The sequence below is a fragment of the Poecile atricapillus genome, chromosome 4 (assembly GCF_030490865.1).
Source record: "Poecile atricapillus isolate bPoeAtr1 chromosome 4, bPoeAtr1.hap1, whole genome shotgun sequence".
NCBI lineage: Eukaryota > Metazoa > Chordata > Aves > Passeriformes > Paridae > Poecile > Poecile atricapillus.
In genome coordinates this window covers 33,289,808-33,310,225 of record NC_081252.1, presented here as the reverse complement: position 1 = coordinate 33,310,225, position 20,418 = coordinate 33,289,808, and the positions used below count along the sequence as shown (strand labels likewise).

At 42.4% G+C, this 20,418-nt stretch overlaps 1 protein-coding gene across 6 annotated transcripts in view; it reads left to right on the top strand.

Moving 5' to 3' along the window:
* Positions 1-5,155: 5,155 nt before the first annotated feature.
* The window catches only part of FBXW7 (F-box and WD repeat domain containing 7), a 176,497-nt gene continuing 161,234 nt past the window's right edge, over positions 5,156-20,418 (top strand). For 3 of the 6 annotated variants that reach the window (XM_058838238.1, XM_058838239.1, XM_058838240.1), the window contains exon 1: positions 5,156-5,625. The gene's annotated coding sequence lies outside the window, so the exon portion shown is untranslated. The remainder of the gene's footprint in view (positions 5,626-20,418) is intronic. The other 3 variants (XM_058838241.1, XM_058838237.1, XM_058838234.1) reach the window with 3 other exon arrangements.

The window sequence follows — 20,418 nt, the reverse complement described above, 5'->3', positions numbered from 1 at the left end:
ATAGATGGTCTTTTGCCAGTGTTCTCACTGATTGTACTGTTTCTCTTTCATATGTTACTTCTACTAAAACCATTACACTGCCTGTAACAGAATGAGCAGAAATGGAGCAATAGAATAAGGGAAGAAAAAGCCCAAAGGTCTTGCATTGTATCATGCCTGTAAGTACCAAAAATGAGGCCCTTTTCCTGAGTCAGGGTAAGAATTCACAAATTCTCTCTGATATGATAGTATTGCCATGAAACTTACATGTAAATGTCCATAGCAAGGGATGGTGTTGTTACCAAGACCTAGGGGTTGAGATTGAAATTTCCTGTTGATGAGATCATCTGTGCTATCAACTGAGCTGATGCTGCCACAGCATTGTCTTATCTTTACATGCAGTCAGATCCAGGGACTGCTGTAGTTATGTCTGGCTAAACTTCCATCAATATTTGTTGCAGTAAATTTACTCTCTTTGTCTCCCAAATGAGAATGAGGCTTGGGAAACAGGGTCCAGTTCTTTGACTGCATCCATGAAAATTTGCCTTATCTATTTAGAAATTTTGTCTCTTTTCCAGGCTTTTTATCTGCAGCTGAGAAGTGTTAGACCTTTACACCTCTTGAAAATGACATCTTGTATAGCTCTTTTTTTTCTTTATCTGTTCATTTTATTGAAGAGAATATTTACATTATAACTCCGCTTGAGCACAGTATGTCCATGATGACCTGTTCCCTACAGGAATTAAGATGAAAGATAATTTTCATTCTGGTTTTCTTGTTATTACTTCTACTGTATCCTCTCTGTTTTGTTTGAATGCAATAGGTTCTATCTACAATCTTGATTTTATTGTCTAAGTCTGGTGCAATGTGCTTGCACACAACTTTACAGTACTCAGTAATGCCATGGGAGAAATGTGAATTATGCCTTACCAGTAACTCTAAAAACATTATTGAAAAGAACAGCAAGAAAAGAGAGACAAATCAAATCTCTGTCTGCTGGGAAGGAGACAGTTTCAGTTCCATCATGCAGGGTACTTAAAATGACCTTCCCAAGGTCAGCCAGGACAGCGGTTTCATTTGTAGCGAATTAAAGGTAGAACTAACTGCTCAGAAGATTGCCTATAAAAAAGAGGAGCTCTTTGCTTCTTTACCTCAAGCCTATCATAGCCTTACTTGAAGCAGAGAGAGAGAGGATGTTTCATACCGTTTAAGAAGTGGCAGCAGGCAGTCTGAATTGGTGGATTTAGCTTTAAGTAAGGTTTTGACAGCCCCTGTGTAGCCTAAGCACTGCAGCTCAAAGGGTGGGGTTTGAGCCAGATGAATCAATCTGTATTTCACTAACAACAAAAAGTGTGGCTCTACTCCCTTGTGGTTTGCTTATCTTGCCCCTTTTGCTACCTTTTGTCTGCTCCTGAGATTTTTTCTCACCCAGCAGAACAAGCTGTGATTATGACAGCTGCTGATCCAGTGTCCCCTGCTCAATTGCCTGCCTCCTCCTACACCAGCAGTGCAACAGCACAGCTTCCCTACACCTCTGGTCTGTGTTTGGCAGGGAGAAACCAAAACATGCCTAAGCACTATGCTGCTAAAGCCAGGACTTTGTATCCAGTGTAACTCCCTCCTCACAGGAGTCCTGCTAAAGGGTCTGTTTCTCAGGCACCAACTCTGCCTCAGAAACCTTCCCCAGTCTAGGACCCGCACATGGGCACACTGTTGATGACCCCATTACATGGGATGCATGCCTCTCCCATCCCAAACCCTGACACATGCAGCCTCAGGTATGGGCAGGTTAGAGAAGCTGGAGCATCTGCCTAAGGCAGAGCTCAGTTTCCATCCTCATTCCTGCAGGCAGTGGGATGCACAGTACTGCCAGCCATTAGGATATATCTACCTGTAAACAATTGGGGAAAATAATTTCTAAACACTAAGGATTGAAATTTAAACTGCATTAGTCAAAATGGACTAAACCTTGAACAGAAGACCTCCTACAGCATTACCGTAACTTGGGTCCATGTTTTCCCGCACAAAGAAATCCTTTATTCTTCCCTTTATCTGCAAACAGCTTACAAAATTTATCCTAGGTGCCTGATCAAAGAAGAAATATGGGCAAATTAAGCAGATTTTTAAAATGGTGGTTTAGTATTTGAATGCACTCCTTTCATTTGATTATTTCCCCTTATTATTTATGGCATTTTAAAGAGGACATAGTATGATCCAGGGTCAGCTTTCCTCTATAATAACAACTCTATAGCAGATTTGTTACACATGCATGTGCCCTCTCTCTCCTGGCTAACTCTCATTTTCAAATCATCATCTAATTTTCTATGCCTTTTAGCATGGAATCTTTTCAGTTACCAAGGTTGTTGATAGATTGCAATCTTGCCATTAAGCTTAATACCAACCCCTGGTACGAGTGGTAGTCCATCAAGATTAAAAACACCATGGGAAGAAAATGCATCCAGACAGACAGCAAGTATCCCTTCAGCCCCTAGGCAGAGTGCTTAAAAGCCCCAGTGTTTCTCTTCCTCTGTCACGATTTCATGCACAGTAATAACCTCTGGCAAGGTTTTTGCATTCTCACTGGATTGTATGTTGAAAACAATACAGTTCCACTTAAAATTGTTCTGTGTGTTATTTTTAAAATCACTTTTATTGAAACTGTCTGTGTGGTGGCATTCAAGTCTGGCATATGACAGTGTGATTAGTTCTGCCAATGCATTGATCTGCAGTACAATTCCTATTTTTATCCCTACTGTTTGAAGTATAGTCAGTCATGACCACATTTCCATTAAAGACTACATGCTGAACCATTTTAATCTGTGACTAATAAAATAATCGTAACATTTTCATTTAATCCTCAGCCAGTCTGAGCACTATCATTAGTACTGGCAGAGCAGTGATTTTCTGTTTCTTGAGTGATGCATCTGCCATTGTCAGTGATCTACAGTGATTAGACAGCCAACTTTTTCCTTCACTCCTAAGTAATGTGTACTCAGTATTAGTGTCCCAGTTATGTCCGATCTATGTGCAAATTTATTATTCAATTGGCAGAGAGAGAACACTACAATTAACAGAAAGCCAGTGGAATAAGCAAGAGATCCAAGAAATAGGAGTCAGTAACCCCTTGACATGGATAGAGTCTGAGGAGAGACTTGTGTTCTCTTAGCTCATGGGGCAGAGATCCCTGCTGCAGATATAAAAAGTTTTAGCATTGCTCTTTCCTTTGTAGAGGGCCAAAAAAGCATGTGTTTTTATAAACTTGTGGGGAAAAAAACCTTGCCAAAATGAAAACATTATTAATGCAAATTTAATTCCTGCTTGCTCCAGGAATAAAAAGTTCAATTACCTGATTACATATTTACCTATATACTTATTGCAGGACTGCTTTGTCATTCTGTGGACAAGGTGAGTGATGTTCTGTGGGGAAGCAGGGCTCACTAGTGAAGGAGGCTTCTGTCTGCAAAAGCATCCCTTGCCAATTTGTTACAATAAGGATAAGCTAGGCCAGAATGGATGTGTGGAAGTTCAGCTGGTGAGGAAGGTGCCTGCAGCTCTCAAGAGTGAGAGTGCTTCTCTGCTGCATTGTCCCAGTGGGGACACGTGAGAGGTTTGGAGAATTGAGTGAGCTCAGACATCTGTTTTTAATACACGGAAAAAGAAAAATCAGTTAAACAAGGTAATAGCAAAGGGTAAAGAAACACCAAGAGAAGATGATGGAGAATAAGAGGCAGAATTACAACTGTACAGCAGGCAAGAAATAAGCTAGCAGGCAACTGGAAGGATTTTAGTGCAGTCAGACATCCCATGGCCTGATGCTGGCATGAAGTCTGGGCAGAGCAGCCAATGTCTGCCTGGGCATATCCTGACATGGCAAAGATCAGCTACGATCTTTGGAAAAGGAAGGAAATGCCAGACCTAAGGCACACAGGTAACCTTAATTTTGCTCTTGTGTATGTTTTATGATGGCAACAGAGTCAAACATTGTTTTGTTTTTTTTCTTTTTCCTGAGGCCTAAGCTTTTCTCAGTGGCCAGGCTGAGTGCCATGTTCAGCCATCCCACAAACTTAATGATGGATAATTTTCAGTTTTTACCTTGTTTGTTGAACAGCACTATATAGTCATCCTCACAAACCAAAGGAGGCCTAGCGGAGCTCTCATATGACAGCCACAACTCTGCAATAAACTGGAGCACAAGTCCTGTGATGAGTGGCTGACCGGTTGTTTAGCTTGGACCAAAGAAGGCTTGTGGTGACCACATCACTCAAAAACCGTATGAAAGGAGGGGTATCCAGGTGAGGGTCAGTCTCTTCTCCCAGGCAAGCAGCAACAGGACAAAAGGACAGTCTTAAGTTGCACCAGGAGACATTTAGGTTGGACATTTAGGTAGCAGGAATTTCTTCACAGAAAGGGTAGTTTGGAAGGGGATGCCCAGGGAGATCCCTGGAGGTGTTTAAAGAACGACAGGATGTGGCACTCAGTGCTATGGTCTAGCTGACCACGGTGGTGTTTGGTCATAGGCTGGACTCGATGAACCCAGGGGTCTTTTTCCAACCGAGTCGATTCTGTGATTCTGTTAGAGGTTCTTGTAAATAACCTTGGTTTAGCCTTAGGAGTGCAAGGACAGGGAAGCCATCACTCCCATTACTGGGTTCGCGGCACCCGGAGCCCGACTGGCCAAGTGCTGCTGGGGCCAGGTGAGCCCCGGTTTCTGGAAGCACCGAGGGTGACCAGCACTTCCCACCGCCGGCTCCCGGGCGTACGGAGCGGCCGCGGCCGTTCCCAAGGCGGGAAAGGGCGGGGCGGGCGCGGGGCCGCCCCCTTGTCCCGGGCTGAACCGCGCGGCCGCGGCGGGACCTGCGCGGCTCCACCTCGCCCGCCCTCGGCATCATCGCTCCGCGCCAGCACCGGGGCGGGGCGGGCCCCGTTGCCGGGTTACCGCTGTCATCCGCCCGCGCCGCCGCCGCGCTCGCTCCCTCTCCCGCCCGCCCTCCCCGCCCCCTCCCGGCGCCGCAGGAAGCGAGCGGATCCCGGGGCGCTGCTGCCGCCGCTCCCCCCACCGCGCCCGGCGTCCCCGGCCCGGCCCTGCCCCGCCGCCCAGCGCCCCGCGCCGCCGCTCCCCCCACATGCCGCAGAGCGGAGCGGCCGCGGCGCCGAGCCCCGCCGCCCGGCTGCCCCGCCGCGCCGCCCAGCTGGGGCCCTGACGGCCCCCCCGCCGCTGGAGCCGGGGCCCGGCGGCGCCCGCAGTGCATGAGAGGGAGAGCGGGGCGGGGGCCGCGGCCCGAGCCACTCGCCTCCCGGCCGGTGGCGGTGCGGGGACCGGCCCGGGGGGCGCCGAGGGGCGGCGAGGCGGTGGCTCCATGTGAGAGGACGCGGCGGCGCACCTGATCCGCCGCCGGGACAGCCGCAGCCGGGGGGGGATTCCTCGAGGGCCACCAGTCCGCAGCCCGCCCGGGGCTGCGGGGGGGCTGGACCCGCCTGCCCCTTTGAAACCACCCAGCCCCCGGCGGCAGCCCCGGGGCGGGGGGGACAGCGGACCCCCTCCCGCCGGGGCAGGGGGGCTCCGCCTCGCCGCCCGCATCGCCCCGCCGGCGGGAAGGCGCGCGCGCCGCGAGCGGAGGGAGAGCCCAGCGGAGCCCGTCCCGAAAAGTGAGTGCGAGCGGGAGGAGGCGCCGTGGGAAGGGGCTGGGTGCCCCGGGGCTGCCGGCGGTGCGGGCGGGGGGCCGGGGCGGGGGGCGCGGCGCCGGCCGCCGCCGTTTCCCATGCGGCTCACGTTGCCGGCCGCGCACGGTCTGCTGCCCCGCGGTCCACGCGCCGCTCCCGCCCGCCGCCGAGACGGGGCCGGGGGGCCGGGGTGCTCCGCCACGGCCCCCGGGAAGGGCCGAGGTCTCCTCCGCAAGTTCTGCCGCCCGCTTTGTGCCGGGAGCGGCGGCCCCCGCGAACAAAGGCGGCGAGCGGGCGGGCGGAGGGTTCGGACCCCTCCGTCCCGTCCCCGCCCGGGGAGCCGAGCGGAACTGCCGCGGCGGAAAGTTGTGCAAGGCTGGGAGCGGAGCGCACGGCCGCGGTGCCCTGAGCCCCGAGGGTTTCAAACATCCACCACCCCGCTCCCCCGTTTTCCTTCTTTTCTCTGTAGGTTGAGTGGCTCCTAACAGACCCCGCGGCTGCCTCCTGCCCGCTCATTTACGTAACACTTAGGTGGAAAAAGCAGGTCTTGTCGCGGAAAAACATTATTGAGGAGCTGCTTATTTTCCATGTGAAGTATTTTGAATGTGTTTTAAAAGCCAGGAGTTGGCTCTTCCTGTTTTTCGAAGTAGTTGCTGCTTTGCGAGGCATGGGAGTGCTCTTGCCCTTACTCCGGGACTGGGGAAAGAAGGTCTCGTTTGGGAACGGGACTGTGTTTGCTTGGGTTCTGTTCTGCTTTGCTTTTTAGCATTTCCGCCCCGTGCATAATTTCCTGCTGAGCAAAAACTGTATCAAAACTTGAAGTGTTTTAATAGAGTATCTTAACTTTCTCTTTACTGAAGAAAACAGCACCTCAGTACTTTGTCGGGGAAGAAACAATTGTGTCTGCTAGTGTTAAATTGTACTATTCGGGTGTTAAAATTTATACAGCAATTTGTAACATATGACGAGGCTGTACTAAAAAATGAAGAGAGTAGGTTTAATGTCGTTTATTTGCTGAGACAGTGTTCAGACAGAGATCCAGAAATTGTAACTCCTGAGTGGAAACTGTTGTCTGCGTGAGCCCTCTCCACATCTTCCTGGAAGGAGTCTAGAAAGACTTTGAAGGGGAAGGTTGTAGGTTTTGTCAGGCTTTTCATTAAAAGAAGAGTGTACAGCTTGTGAACATCCTGTGGGCCAGTTGCTAGGCGCCTGCTCTCCTGCGCTTTCTTTACCAGATGCAATTGAAAGCAGAGGAAAACAAAACGTAGCAGAAATGTACACAGTTGCTGAAGCTCTGAAATACATGGGTGTGAACAGAAGGCCCTACTCCAGCATTCCAGCTACGCATGCTTGCTCTGTGCTTCAGTTTGTGCTACACTTTTGAGAGCACTTACTGCCTGTTTCCCAGCTGTATGCTTGTCCATTCCACTGAGGAGATAGCCTCTGAAAGCTCAGGGGAAAACCTAGACATTGACTGGAATTTTAAGGTAGGCAGGGCACCTGATGTTTCACAGTTTCGTTTTGAGACCTAGTTTGCTGAAGCTAAGAAGATTAATTTTCTTTAGTTTGAAGTATCTCCATATCTTAAGCTTTTTGTCATTGCTGCTGGTTTAAAAGGGACTGTAAAGAAGTTGAACTCTACATTTGGTTCACTCCTAGTTTTGCTCGATCACAGAACTCAGTAGTTAGGAAAGGAAGTGATGTTCTCTTCAAGCCACAGTATTAAGGAGATGGTCAATTCTAAGCTGTATTTAATATCTACAGGAGCAAAATGACACTATGTCCTTTTTTCATGTGGTGATTACACTTGCTTTAAGGCACTTCCTACTCCCAAACTTAAGTCTGCCCTTTCTCCATCATCATCCAGTTGTTAACAGCAGCCTGTTTCTGTCTCTTAATGGTACTTATGCATTCTTGTTGGTGTTTCAGGTTCATAAATATCTCAAAAAGATATATCACTTCATGTTTTTAATTTTTTTTTCAAGGTTTAGATTTTTCCTCCTACTGCAGCTTATATCTAATCAGTGTAGGTCCTTTGTTCAAGCTGAATAATTTACTAATACAACAGTGTCTCTTTGGAAACATAAATGTTTATCAGAAGGTATGTGATTTTCATTTGCATTAACCGTTAGAAAAGCTTTTACAACAAATAACTTTCTAGTTTAGGGAAAGAAATCCTTTTTATCTTTAGACTTAGACTGACAAATTAACTTTACTTCCCCTTATTATGTACGGACGCGAGCAAAAGTTTTGTTCATTACTTCAGTGGAATTTGTTGTCTCTGAACTGGTAAAAGAAAGGAACGGCGTTAATGGTTTAGGCCAGGCAATGTTATTAAACAGAGAGGAATGCCACTCTTCTGTCTCTTTAAAGTAAACAGAATTTTTAAAATTTGGACAGTATTTAATGAACATGTTTAGTCTTCTAAATCTTTCTGTGAAGACCACATGCAATGTCTATATGTACATTACGTATGTCATATAATACAATACATATATTCTTTAGTTGAAATAAAAGTAGCATAAAGACCTTATCTGCAGAGCTGCTTCAGCCTTGTTGTATATGGACTGTGTATGTCAGGCAATTCTAGAAAGACACGATAAACATTGTCTGTAATTACTCATGAAAATGCTCTTCCACGACAAAGTATTGTGCTTTACTGAATTTGTGGAAAGCGATGGATGGTTCAGTACTGAAATGCTCCATGTATTCACTGGATAGACTGTTTGCAGGGATCACTGCTGTGGACAGTAGTATAGTCTTTTGTGACAGCAAAGGCTACAAAGATTTTTACATATTTGTCTGATGAAGACCTAGACCCATGTAAGATTGGAAACTGACTTATTGTCAGCAAACTTCTTGGTCCTGCTCTGTGGTGGTACATGGTTATTACACAGGCTCGTGTGGCTAAATCAAACAAAGACAGTCTAGCCCAGTCTCCTCCATCTCTCAGAGGTCAGCAGAGGATGCCTGTGAAAGAATGCAGGCAGCACTAGATGCTTACAGGTCCCTATCCCAGAGCATCCTTCCAGTTGCTATCAATGTGTACTTGTTGTCATTTCTGTGCATTTGGCAACCCTTGATGGCTTCCTCTTGGGTGAACATGTTTGGTGGCTTTGAGGGAGGAATGGGCAAGTCCTTCTTTTGAAGTGATTGGTTTTGAATAAACGTGTTGTTGGGTGTATTGGGTACCTTCTTATTCCTGTGTTAGGAGAGAGGAAGAGTACTAATCCCTGTCTATTCCTTATCTGTCACAGTTTTGTATTTAGTATAAAATGAAAGGTGGTTTTCCATCTTTCACTTTGTAAAGATTATTGGTGAAATAATAAAGTAATCAATTTTTGGCTCCCTTCTCTGTTCAGCCAAAATCAATCAATAAATATAACAGCTTGATTAGACTCTTACTTAAATGTTAAACTATACATTTGCTTTTCTTCTTTGAGAGCTTTGCACATGCAAGATGTTCTTTTGTTGTAATAATATGAGAGGCATTGTGGCTCACTTGTAAGGGGACATTTCTTGGGCAGGAAGAGGGGAAGGGGGGTAATTAAACTGTTGCAATGTTGTGAATCCTGCCTGGGTCTTTGCACCAGTGGTTCTGGTTAGCTACTCCAGTGTTTGTCCTGTATCAATGCATACACTGCAGTCATGTATTTTCAAATGGATACTTGCTAGGATTTTTGTCAGTAGTGTGGACATAATTTACGTCTGTAAGGTCAAGTACTTCAAAAGTAAAGAATGTCAGAGTAAAAGGAATTACTGCACTCAGTTTTGTTCATGCTCACTATGGCAAAAAATACTTGTTCATCTCCTCAAGACTGCTTGTTTTTGCTAAATAGACAAATCTGTGTAATTCAGTAGCTCTTCTCTATTTTGTTTTCTCAATGTTCTCTGAAACAATTGCAGTTATTTTTACAAGGGTGAAACAATGCATTTTTTTCTATAGTATCATGCCTAATCTACCAGCAGACATCTTTTCCCATTTGCTGGGGCAATTGAAGATGTTACCATCAGCTAGAGGATACAACACCCACAGCTGGTTAAGAGGAGGTTGTGTGAAATATTGTCCAAAACTAGCTTGCTTAGTTCACATAAGCTTTGCCTGAGTCTTGAGCTGAGACAGTTGGCTTTGCTTTGTGCTGCAGGATGAAGTGTTGGTGGGTGCTGTTTTGGTGGCACACTTCTGATGTGATGGTTTCAGCAGATGTGTGCTTGCAGGTAGCTGTAACAGCAAGATTTGCTCTCAAACAGCTCTTTTTTCCCAATCCAAATCCCTTCAACATGATTGGTGGTGGCTGTTGCATTATGAACTAGTAGAATTTATCTAGTTTTCTGACCAAACACAAATATGGCCATAAAATAGAGAAGTGTGGCATGTTTTAATTAAGATATAAAACAAAAAAAGAAAAAAACCCAACCAAACAAAAAAGTATGTGATGTTTTCAGTTTTCGCTGTAATTTAGAGTTATACCAGTATGATACATTTTGCAATGCTATTTACCTCATCTTATATTGAAAAAAAACAAAACCAGCTTCCCTTTAATACTTTCATAAAAGTTGAGTGATATTTGGATTTTTGTAAGCCAAATACATTGTTATGAAACTGATTAGCATATTGATGTACCTTAGATGTTTTGTGGGCAGGGGTCATTGGGATATGGAGAGGAAAGGAGTAGGTTTATTGAAATTGCTTGGTCAGTGTGCTTTCTAAGCAGCTCCATCATAGGATAAGCCTGTTGCAGGTAGTGCCTGGCTAAGCTGGCCTAGGTGAGTCTAGTTTATCTTGTGACCTGAGACTGGGTGGCTGCTTACAGCTGAGGGACAGCTCTGAGGTAGTTAGGGTTAAGTAATGTTTCCTGTTGAAAGGTTGACTATTCAAAGTTGCTATTCAAAATGTGAATGTTTTGCAATGCTTTTTTGCTTGAAAACCTTTCAGTGATGCGGATGGCGTGACCTGCCTGATACTTCTCTGGAGAAGCAGCACTTCTCCAGAGTCTATGGGAAGTCTATGAATTCTTCAGCATGGGCAGGCTGAGATGAGGTGTGCTCAAGAGGGCAGGGCAGACTGCTGAACACTTTCTAAGCACAAGATCTGCCTGCTTACCGAGGCAGGAGGGCTGCCCTAGGGTGGAGCTGAGAGGCATGTGTGTGCTTTGGTGCGACCTGGCCTTGTGAGGCTGGAGCTGTGCTGAGTGGGAGGTTAGAGGAGGGTTGCAATAGAGTTGCAATAATTTCCCCTTAAGCTCTCCATAAACCTCAATCAATGAGTGTTGCCACTCCAGTATCCTAGGTTATAATAATAAATTAAATCTTTCCCCTTCCAATTCTCCCTCTTTACACATGGGTCTCTCTCTGAAAATAAAATATGTGAACTGATTCTGGGATAATCGTTGGTACTTGCTCATATGTTCAGTGATTCTCCTGTTCCTCAATTTCTTGGTCCAATTCAGAGCTTGTTTTCTCCCTCTTCAGCACTTCATCCTTAAGAAATGTTGCTCTGGATGGCTTGGAATGTGGGAGGTGACCTTTACAAGATACAGGTTTCCAGAGACTTCCCCTGTGTGTTTCCTTGGTGGATTTATCAAAGAACTTAAGAGTGGTGGTGGAGACTCGATTGCACATGAAGTTTTGGTGGGTCCTTTTGATAGATGGAAGTACTCCTTAATTTGGTCATGCAGAGTCAGAGTTTGTCAGCTGTGGCTTTGTGTTCTTGTAGGTTGTGGCAACTGCTGTGTATTTCAGGACAGGAGCTGCAAACCCTGGGTGTGTGTTGTTGACAGTATCTACTTAAACTCTGCCCTCTTTGACCGTCAGAATGTCCTTACTGCACACATTAGCTCTGTGTTTTCACAGATGCTGGTGGATACTTTTGGAGCATGTGCTTTTCAGGATAAAGTCTACCATGTTTTCTTAAAGGTAAAACTTTACATTTAGATCTGCTGCAGCATGCAGGACCTGCCTATGCTTATAGGGAGTTAGTTTGCTGTATTGCAAAACTGCGTGTGGAAAGGTTATTACTGTCTTTATGTAAAATATGTGATGTGCTTTATTGGATAGAATGTATGTCCATATATATCTGCAGGAATGATAATAGTCACAGGGAATTCAGAACTGAACAGGCTACTTCAGGACAAGCTACTTGTCTTACTAAATGACTAACAAGCCCAAAGCATCATAAGCCAATGGAGAAGAAAAGGTTTCAAGCTTTTCCCCAAGTTCCCTTTTTAGGAGGGTAAGCTGCTCAGTGTGATCCCTGGCAAGTGCAAGCCTTTTCAGCATTGTAGCATACTTCATGCTTGAGAAGTTGCTCACTAGCTATTGCAGTAGCTGCAAAATCTAGCATTTCTTTGCTAGACCTGACAGTAGTGGGTACATTGCTTTTGTTGACTTCATTGCCTAATAAGGCTTTAGACTATACTGGAGTATTTTCTTTAGTGTTCTAGGCCATAACCATTAAATAATGATAACCAAAACTACAGCTATGGATTCAGACCTCTGAGGAAGTGTTACTCATCTTTTGTGGCAAGTGTGACCCCACACAGCTTGGCATAGTGCTGAATCTCTGTTGAAAACAGGATGTCTTCACCTTTGTTTCACTATTGTCTATGTCTTTGCTAAGCTGTGTTACTTGTGGCCCTGAGCTTGGTCCAGTAAACCTGCAGTTTGTCAGGAATGTCTACTTCTCCTGCTGTTTATATCTTGTCATTTTGTTTTAATTCATGCAATGATACTCTGAGCTAGAGATGATCTAGCACAACAGAAAAGGGCCCTGAAACTGTGATCCTGGAGATACCCTTGTCTAAGTTATTTTTAACATTTGTTTCTGAGTTCTGCTGTGGCAGTTTCATCTGCTGTTGCCAGAGCTGATGAGTGTGTCTGCAGATCTGTGGCATTTCTCTGAGTGGGTGGATCACTGCAATGACAGGTAACTCTTTTTTTCTTTACTACAGAGTACAATAGTGACAATTGCTGTGGTTTTCAGTGGTTTTATCTTTTTCTTTTCTTTTCTTTTCTTTCCTTTTTTTTTTTTTTTTTTTTTTTTTGCCAGGAAACTTTTGACACTGGTCCTTTCTCCACATGCCTAAATAGCAGTCCCTATTTGATCTTTCAGCAAGAATGAGTTTGAAGTAATCAATTTGTTTGGGGCACTGTGTTTGGGGATTGCTTTTCTTTTTCTTGCTATTTGCTGCAAGAGTTGAGGGGGAGGGAGACAGTGGTCAAACCTGCTATGCTTCCCCCACCTGGCCCATATTTAAACTTGTCTGTGTAGCCAAGATAGGGCACACACAACCCTTATGACAAGCCTCTGGTGGAAGGGGGCAGTTGTATCCCTCTGCTTTCATGGTGTGTTTGTTGTGTTATCTGTGGCAGCAGGTGGATTCTGACCGTGCTGTTGGTGGTCTGGGTAGGAGCTAGACCTGGGCACTGCTTGACTCCCAGCTTGCTGGACTTTGTGCTGCCCTGCACTTGCTCCACTCTACCAACTGTGTGATACACAGCCCTGAATAGCCACTTGATGTTCATGAAATATGTCAAGAGTAGCATGCAGGCTTTGGTAGCCCCTTAGTAAGACAGTGGTAATGCTAGCTGTGTTCTGATGTTATGTGTCTTCAGGGGAGTGATTATATGTGTGAAAGAGGTCCTACTAGTAATATCTTAGGTGGGCTCTAATACACAGGTAGCTGAACTTTACATTTTGAAATATTTTAATATAGAAGTGTTTATGTTAACACCCCTGATAATCTCCACAACGGCTGGTTCCTTATGTTGTCCAGATGTTTAACCTAAATTTGAAAGTTTTACATAGCTGAGTGCACTACAGCTAGAGCAGTTCTTACACATGGCTTGCTGTAGCAAAACAACTTTGACATACACAGTTACATTTAGTTTGTTTCCAGGACATCCTGTATTTTCATTTCATCTTCAAGGACAGGCTGAATAGGGCTTTGAAAAACCTGGTATAGGGAAAGATGTCCCTGCCCATAGCAAAAGGGTTGGAGTTACGTGACCTTTAAGGTCCCTTCCAACCCAAACCATTCTCTGATTCTATAATTTCAGGTTGTGTATTGTATTCCCAGCTTTATAGCTTATTGCCATGGTGAATCTTATTCTTATTTGTGCTTTGAACACTGTTAGGCTTGACTATTTTGGAATCAAATAATTCCTGATTACTACAGAAAAGAAGTGGGCAGATATGAAATAACTGAGGATCAAACTTCAGCTCTGCCATTACTGACATTTGGCCTGGTGGGAGCAGTAGGTAACACTCAGTGTGACTCAGGAGCACAGGCAGGAGTTTTGTTTGAAGAGCAGAGGTGGGTGGTGTCCCCTGTCATGGGGTGGGTGTGTGGCTGTCTAGTGAGGGGAGCTGCATGCTGTGGTTGCTGCCTGCCTATGTAGGGGGTACGTACAGTCATCTCTCTCAGCTTGTGGTTGTTTACACGGGCTGTGGGAACCTTTCAAAAGGGTGCTGGGAATGACTGGAAAAACAAAAGCTTGTTAGTGGCACAAAAGAAATGTTAACGTTTTTGGTCCTTCTCATTCCTATTGTTTGTTTACACTGCAGTGTGGTGGGAACAGAATTGATTGCGTAGGTTAGGCACAACCTAGCAAAGATTAAAAGGAGAGACTTATCATTAAACGTTTTACCCTTCCTTCATAAAATAATTTCAAGCATCACAAAAGTTGAAATGTTATATTCACTTGTCCTTTATGGGGTTGTCATTTCATATTTTATTTGACCTGCTTAGTTGCTACTGAAAGGAATGGCTCCCAACAGCTTCTCCTACCCATATCTCTTCCTGTACTAGCTATTGGCTTAATCTAATTTTTTGTCAATTTTGTGCTATTGGTTTTCTATCATTTTAGTTCCCTGAATTTAAGTGAGAAGGGAACTAAAAAGCAAACTGAGTTGGCTCAGTGTGACTCGGAATGTGCGTTAAAGCTGGCACAGGGGACGCACAGCTGGCAGTGAATCCTTTGGGCACTGGCTGGCCATTAGATCAGCTTAACTGTGCCCTGAAACCTCATGGTTGAGGTTTGATGATCTGCTGAGACAGTGTGGAGTATGTGCTATAACTAAAAGGGCTGATCTTGTTCCTCCTGTCCCTTTGCTTTTGTAGTTGTGCTGTCCACTTCTGAAATCCAGCTGCTTATGGGCCAACATGAGTGCTACTCTTGCCTGACTTTTTAGCCTTTTCAGGAGGGAGAGAGTGGTATTCACCCTTTTAACAGCAAGACAAATTTAAGTAATCTGAAAGTGTTTACAATCCTTATACTAAACTACAGAAGTATTGTTATATGTATCATGCTGTAAACTATATGCATATAAACCACCTTCAGGTACTACTGCCAATTCAGCCTTTAAAATAGAGCATGTGCTTGATCTTCAAAGGTTTTCCCCTCAAGTTCTCTTCATATCACAGTCATAAGCATGCCAATCTGGACAAACTAATCCTTTTATTCACTAGAGCTACATTTAACACGGTGATCAAAGCTGCAATGTACAGAAATATTAGTATTCAAATCTGTAAAACACAAGGGAAACAAATGGTTCTGTGAGCAGCAGAGCTAACAAAACCTAGTTTCCTGTGGATTTGTATCCTCTGTCTGCTGCTGTTTCCCATCATTGCAGTAACAGTCTTGATTACTGTCCTGTTATCTCCTGTGACCTCCCTTATCACAGTAGGTCAGATCCTGCAGTCTGACTATTACACCACTGTCCATATAACCTACCTGCATGCTGGAGTAGAGGCTGCATGTGCTGTGATGGTTGCAGAGCTCTGCTTGGTGGCTGCTGCCAAAGGGAGGAAAAATAAATTACATTCAAGAATTCTATTGATTGTGGAGCCGAGAGTTTAACTTTTGTTCTGTTGTCTCTGCCCATCTCCAGAAAAGCAGTAGGATTTCATTATAAGGCGTGTGTATCTTTCTTTTCAGAATCACTTTTCACAAAGATATATTGTGGCACTAAAAAGTTTCATGTTTAAAGCTTCAAGTATTTCAGTTCTTCTTTATGTTATTTGTAATGCTTTAACCCCAGTTTAGTTGAATATATTATTTTTGTTGTAAAAATCCAGTTAAACTCAAAAGTTCTTAGTGGTTTTTTCCTATACCTTTTTCTTTATATTCTTCTGCATCTCTCAGTTACAATCAACATACCCAAACTTTCTGATGGTTTTTGGCTTCCCTTTTAAGATGCCTGTTACTAAATTTCACCTTTTTTAACTTTTAATTTAGTTATATTTTGAACCATTTTTTATGCCTGCCTTATGGTATATATTCACATTTATTTATAGGCATATATTATTATGTGTGTATATATATATAGGCATATATATAGGCATATATTTTCAAAGTGCCTATTTAAAATGCTGTATTGAATTTGTAATGTACCAATTATAATATTATTTGAAATACTTAATGCACATCGTCATTTTTTCTTTTACTGAGTATTATTCTTCTGTGGACTATCAGGAGTCAACATGTTTCTTTCTGAATTTGTTGTTAAGATCCAGGGAGTTGGTGAGTAAAATATTCACCTGGACACACAATACCTTGTTGATTGTTTTCTTTGTCATGTACTTTCCATTTTATCTAACTTGGTTAGACTACATGAAATTCTTAAGGTTCCTTCTCTTATCTTAACCTTAATAGCTTTTATGTGAATGAGTTTTTCCACTTTTTGCTTTCTGGACCATTAGGGAATATGTGTTGCAGTTCTAGTGCAGAACTGTGGCCTTCTGATGTTAACCCTTTTCTGCAAATTAACAGACCACTTTCTGCTTTTTGTTTTGATGCTTTACTGCTGGCATCTAAAAACAAATGTTTTCCCCTAATACCAGTATTAATTTTACTTAATGGCCTCTTGAGACTTTGAGGGAGGCTTTTTGAAAGCCTTTCTTGCAACAATTTCTCCCTAGTTCACTGTTGTTATTATAAAATTCTACTAGCCCAAAAAAAACATGGTTTCCTTTCCAGAAACCATGCTGTGTAAATTCTCTGGTATCAACCTGCATTTATTTTACAATTGTATTCTCCAAACAATTGTTTCAGCTAGCTTGCTATGCATAAATGGCTTATTTGTTTGTAACGCATTAAATCATATTTACTGGCTCTTTCAAATGTAGGTAAGTATTGTGTTTTCTCACATGATAATACTAGGTACATTTAGTAGGAGGTTAATGTAATTTTTTATTATTTATAAATACTCTTTCTCTTGTTCCTGTGGAATCACTCAGTTCTGATTTCTGCTAATAAAATGAGAAAATACAAAAGTACCATGCTTTCTCCATGGTATTGATGGTTTAAGTTTGTTAGCTCTGTTCTACTCCCCCAAATTGTGTAGTGGAGTGGTGGCAGTTGAGAAACTTGTGTGCTCAAGAAGTCTTTCTTACACTTTGAATGCAGTGTCTAGGAGATCTTCAATTCAGATGGCAGAAACACTGTGAGATGTGCAGTGGAAAGGGAACAAACAGGCTATAGAGGTTTCCCTAATTAGTGAACAGGCTGATGCCTGTGACATATTCTTCCATTTTTTTTTTTTTTTTTCCAGGAAGGAAAACAACCTGCAAATAAACCCAAAGTGAGTAATTTAGCTTTTCTCTGGAAAAAATGGCAGTTCAGTAGTAGAACCATTCTGTTGCCCAGTAAATGCTTGCACAGACACATTGTCTAGGAGGCAAAGCCATGAAACTGCTGTAGCTGTTTTAGTGGAGAATAATTAGTAATGTTATTCCAGTAGAGATCTAATTTTGTAACTAATATTTTGAATGAAAGGTCAAGCTCATTAAAACATTCGAGTGTAATATCTTTTATCAAGATAGCAGTTTTGGGAGAGGTGTCCAAAAGTTAAAATACTTCTTTTCTATTTTAATTGAAATGTTCTGTTTTAAGTTGTGTTTAATAAATAGTTTAAAATGCATTCTAGAAGAATTGGTCCACTGGATCATACTGGCATGTGCTCTTTCTAGCCTAGTATTCTGTGTCTGATAGCCATAAAAGAGAAAATCTCCAGAAACCCAGAAGTTCCCTAATTCTCACATGACCCATCTCAAAAAATCGTGTAAGTGGATGCATGGGGAACATTGGGAACAAGATAAATTTTAGATGGTTTTCATTTTGTGCTTGCTCTCCAGTTATGGAATCTCTGAGCCAGAGGTTGTTTCTGTTTGTTCAGAAATTCTTGAATTATTTCTCTTCTGAGAACTTGTACAATTTCTTCTTGAGCCCTTGTAAATTTTTCATCTCCATTGCATCTTTTTGCAACAAATCCCACAGATCTGCTGGCTGTTGCCTGAGGAGTTCACTCATATTTTGAAGGTGGTTTCTCCTCGCTTCATTAGCTGCTGCCTTGTGTTTGTGTTGCAGGGGGCAATGAGCAACTACTATTCTTTGCCTTTCATGGCACTTGCCTCTGGCATAGTCCCTTGAAATGGGGATCTCTGTTTCTAAAGAGACCATTTTTTCAGATCCCAGTTCTTCTATATTTAAGCACCTTTTGCTGTAAGAGCTCACCTGTAACTTGACAGATGTTCCTTCACTATGTGATATTTCTTGTAGAAATGTAGAGGTGCTGTTTGGGTACCAGTGCTTGTTTACATGTTTCATGACTGAAATCAAACATATGATTGGCAACTGCATCTGAAGTGGAGGCTGTACTGGGGACATGTCTGCTGAAGAATTGCTTGACCCTGTGAAAATGATGAGTACTCAAGTAAGGATGAGGAATTCTCATTTGTGTTTCCAGGAAATGGCAATTCCCATATAGTTGTTCCTGTGGTCATCTTTTAATGTGGTTAGAACATCAGATTAGCAACTCTGAAGTTTTACTCTATTGATGAATCATGAAAAAATTATGAATCATGAAAAAAATAAAGAAACACTAGGATCTATCTGAAGTGATAAATAGCAAGTTTCCCATGTTAGCATTACAACTGTTGCAGCCAAGCAGAGCAAACAAAAATTCAGCTGTTGTAATTGAAATTTTCTTTTTGGTCCATGGTGTTAAGAGTGCATTGTGAACTTCAATTTTATTAGCATCCCATGTGAGTACTTTTGTGAAGAAAAGTAAATTTAGTTCTTATTGGTACTGTGTCTGCCTTTAAAGCCTTTATTTAACTGGGTGATTTGTAGATGTACACAAATAGATTGTGTTTAGAAATAAGAATCTGTAAGCATAGACTATAGAGTCTATTTCTTAAACACTCCTATAAATGTATCCATTTAAAGTCTGTATTATTTATAGAAATATATAGAAGGGTTCTGCAAGCTACATCTTGAGTGTTAAGGTGTTAAAGGTATTTGTTTAAAATACTAGTTATTTTTTAAGTTATCTAAATTATTTATATAATCATCATAGGCTGTTAAAATTTTGTTGCAGATTTTTTTTTTTTTTTTAGTGTTAAATTGATTGCTATCATGGAGGAGAAATCTAAAGATACTTGTGAAGGATTTTAACTAATGGCTAATTTTCTGTTGCCACTAGTGCTGGGCTATCATATCAGCTCTTCTGGAATACAGGTGAAGATAAATGAAATCTAGGTCTCATCCCACAGTCACTGGAGTATACACTTAGATTTGGCCATAAGAATACCTGTAGAAAGCTATGCACTTGCCTCATGTTTGCTGCATCAGTAGCTACAAATGTAAATTTGTCAGACTTCTTAGTCATGTACTTTTGTTGCCTCAGAAAAGAACTAATTGTCAGTTTTCCATTAATAAAAAAATCATTAGTCTAAGCTTCTGTTTATTTACTTGTAAGAGCAAGAAGTTAATCTCTGAAGAGTGGGACTTTTCAAGTCTGCTTAAGTCATTTAGGAGCATAAATTCCACTGCCTTTGTACTGTGAGAGGAGTAGAATTGAACTGAAGGAGAGGATTAATTTTGGAAGCTAAGTGAACTGAAAAGTGCAGTTGATCACAAATATCAGACAGTGTATTGTGTTCTTGATTGATTCTTGTATGAATCTTCTCAGCCTAAATGAATATTAGGCTGTAGAGTTGTTGGAAGACCTGATCAGATATGGGCAGGGAGAATTAACGGTGTGACTTCAGGACTTAAATAGGGAAATGTTATGTCTAAATTATTTTTAATTGCTGTTTGAAAGCCAAGTGTATTCTCTCTCAAAGAGAATGCAAGAAAAGCATTGTGTAACTCTTTAGAATCTGTGTCTTTGCAATAGTTATTGTCCTGCTGTTTTCTTTGCTAGCACATGCCAGTGGTGCAATAGTAGGCAAAATGCTCCGAAGTCCAAAAAAGCTTTAAGTGAAAACCTTAAAAGATGGTCAAAATTTTATAATAAATAAAATGATCTGTCTCTTTTTGCTATGAATTTTAATGGTCATTTGTTTGCCTCTCGACTACTCACTGGTTAACTATTTGTTTGGCAGGAACTAGAAAGTCTGCAAAACTTGTTGTATGACTCGTTTCAGCTATCAGCTGTTTTTCTGTGCCTTATCAGGCTGCTTGACAACCGTTTAATTGAAAAGTTTCACATGCTATTGAAGTGTTATTGTTAGAATAAGCTCTTAATTCCAGAAGGAGGATATAATCTCATGGCTTGATAGTGAGAGTCACAGTGTAGAGAGAGGGATGCTATCTCTGTCCTAGATAGCAGACTTGTTTATTTTATAAATAAAGATTATTTTTTTCTGAATAGCAAAGGATAGAACTTTGGCTGATTGTGCATATCTCTGAGTAGGGACAAATATTTTACTGTCATTCAGTTACAAGAACTTTCACTGAGAATTCAAATGCTATATCCAGTGTAACAAATGG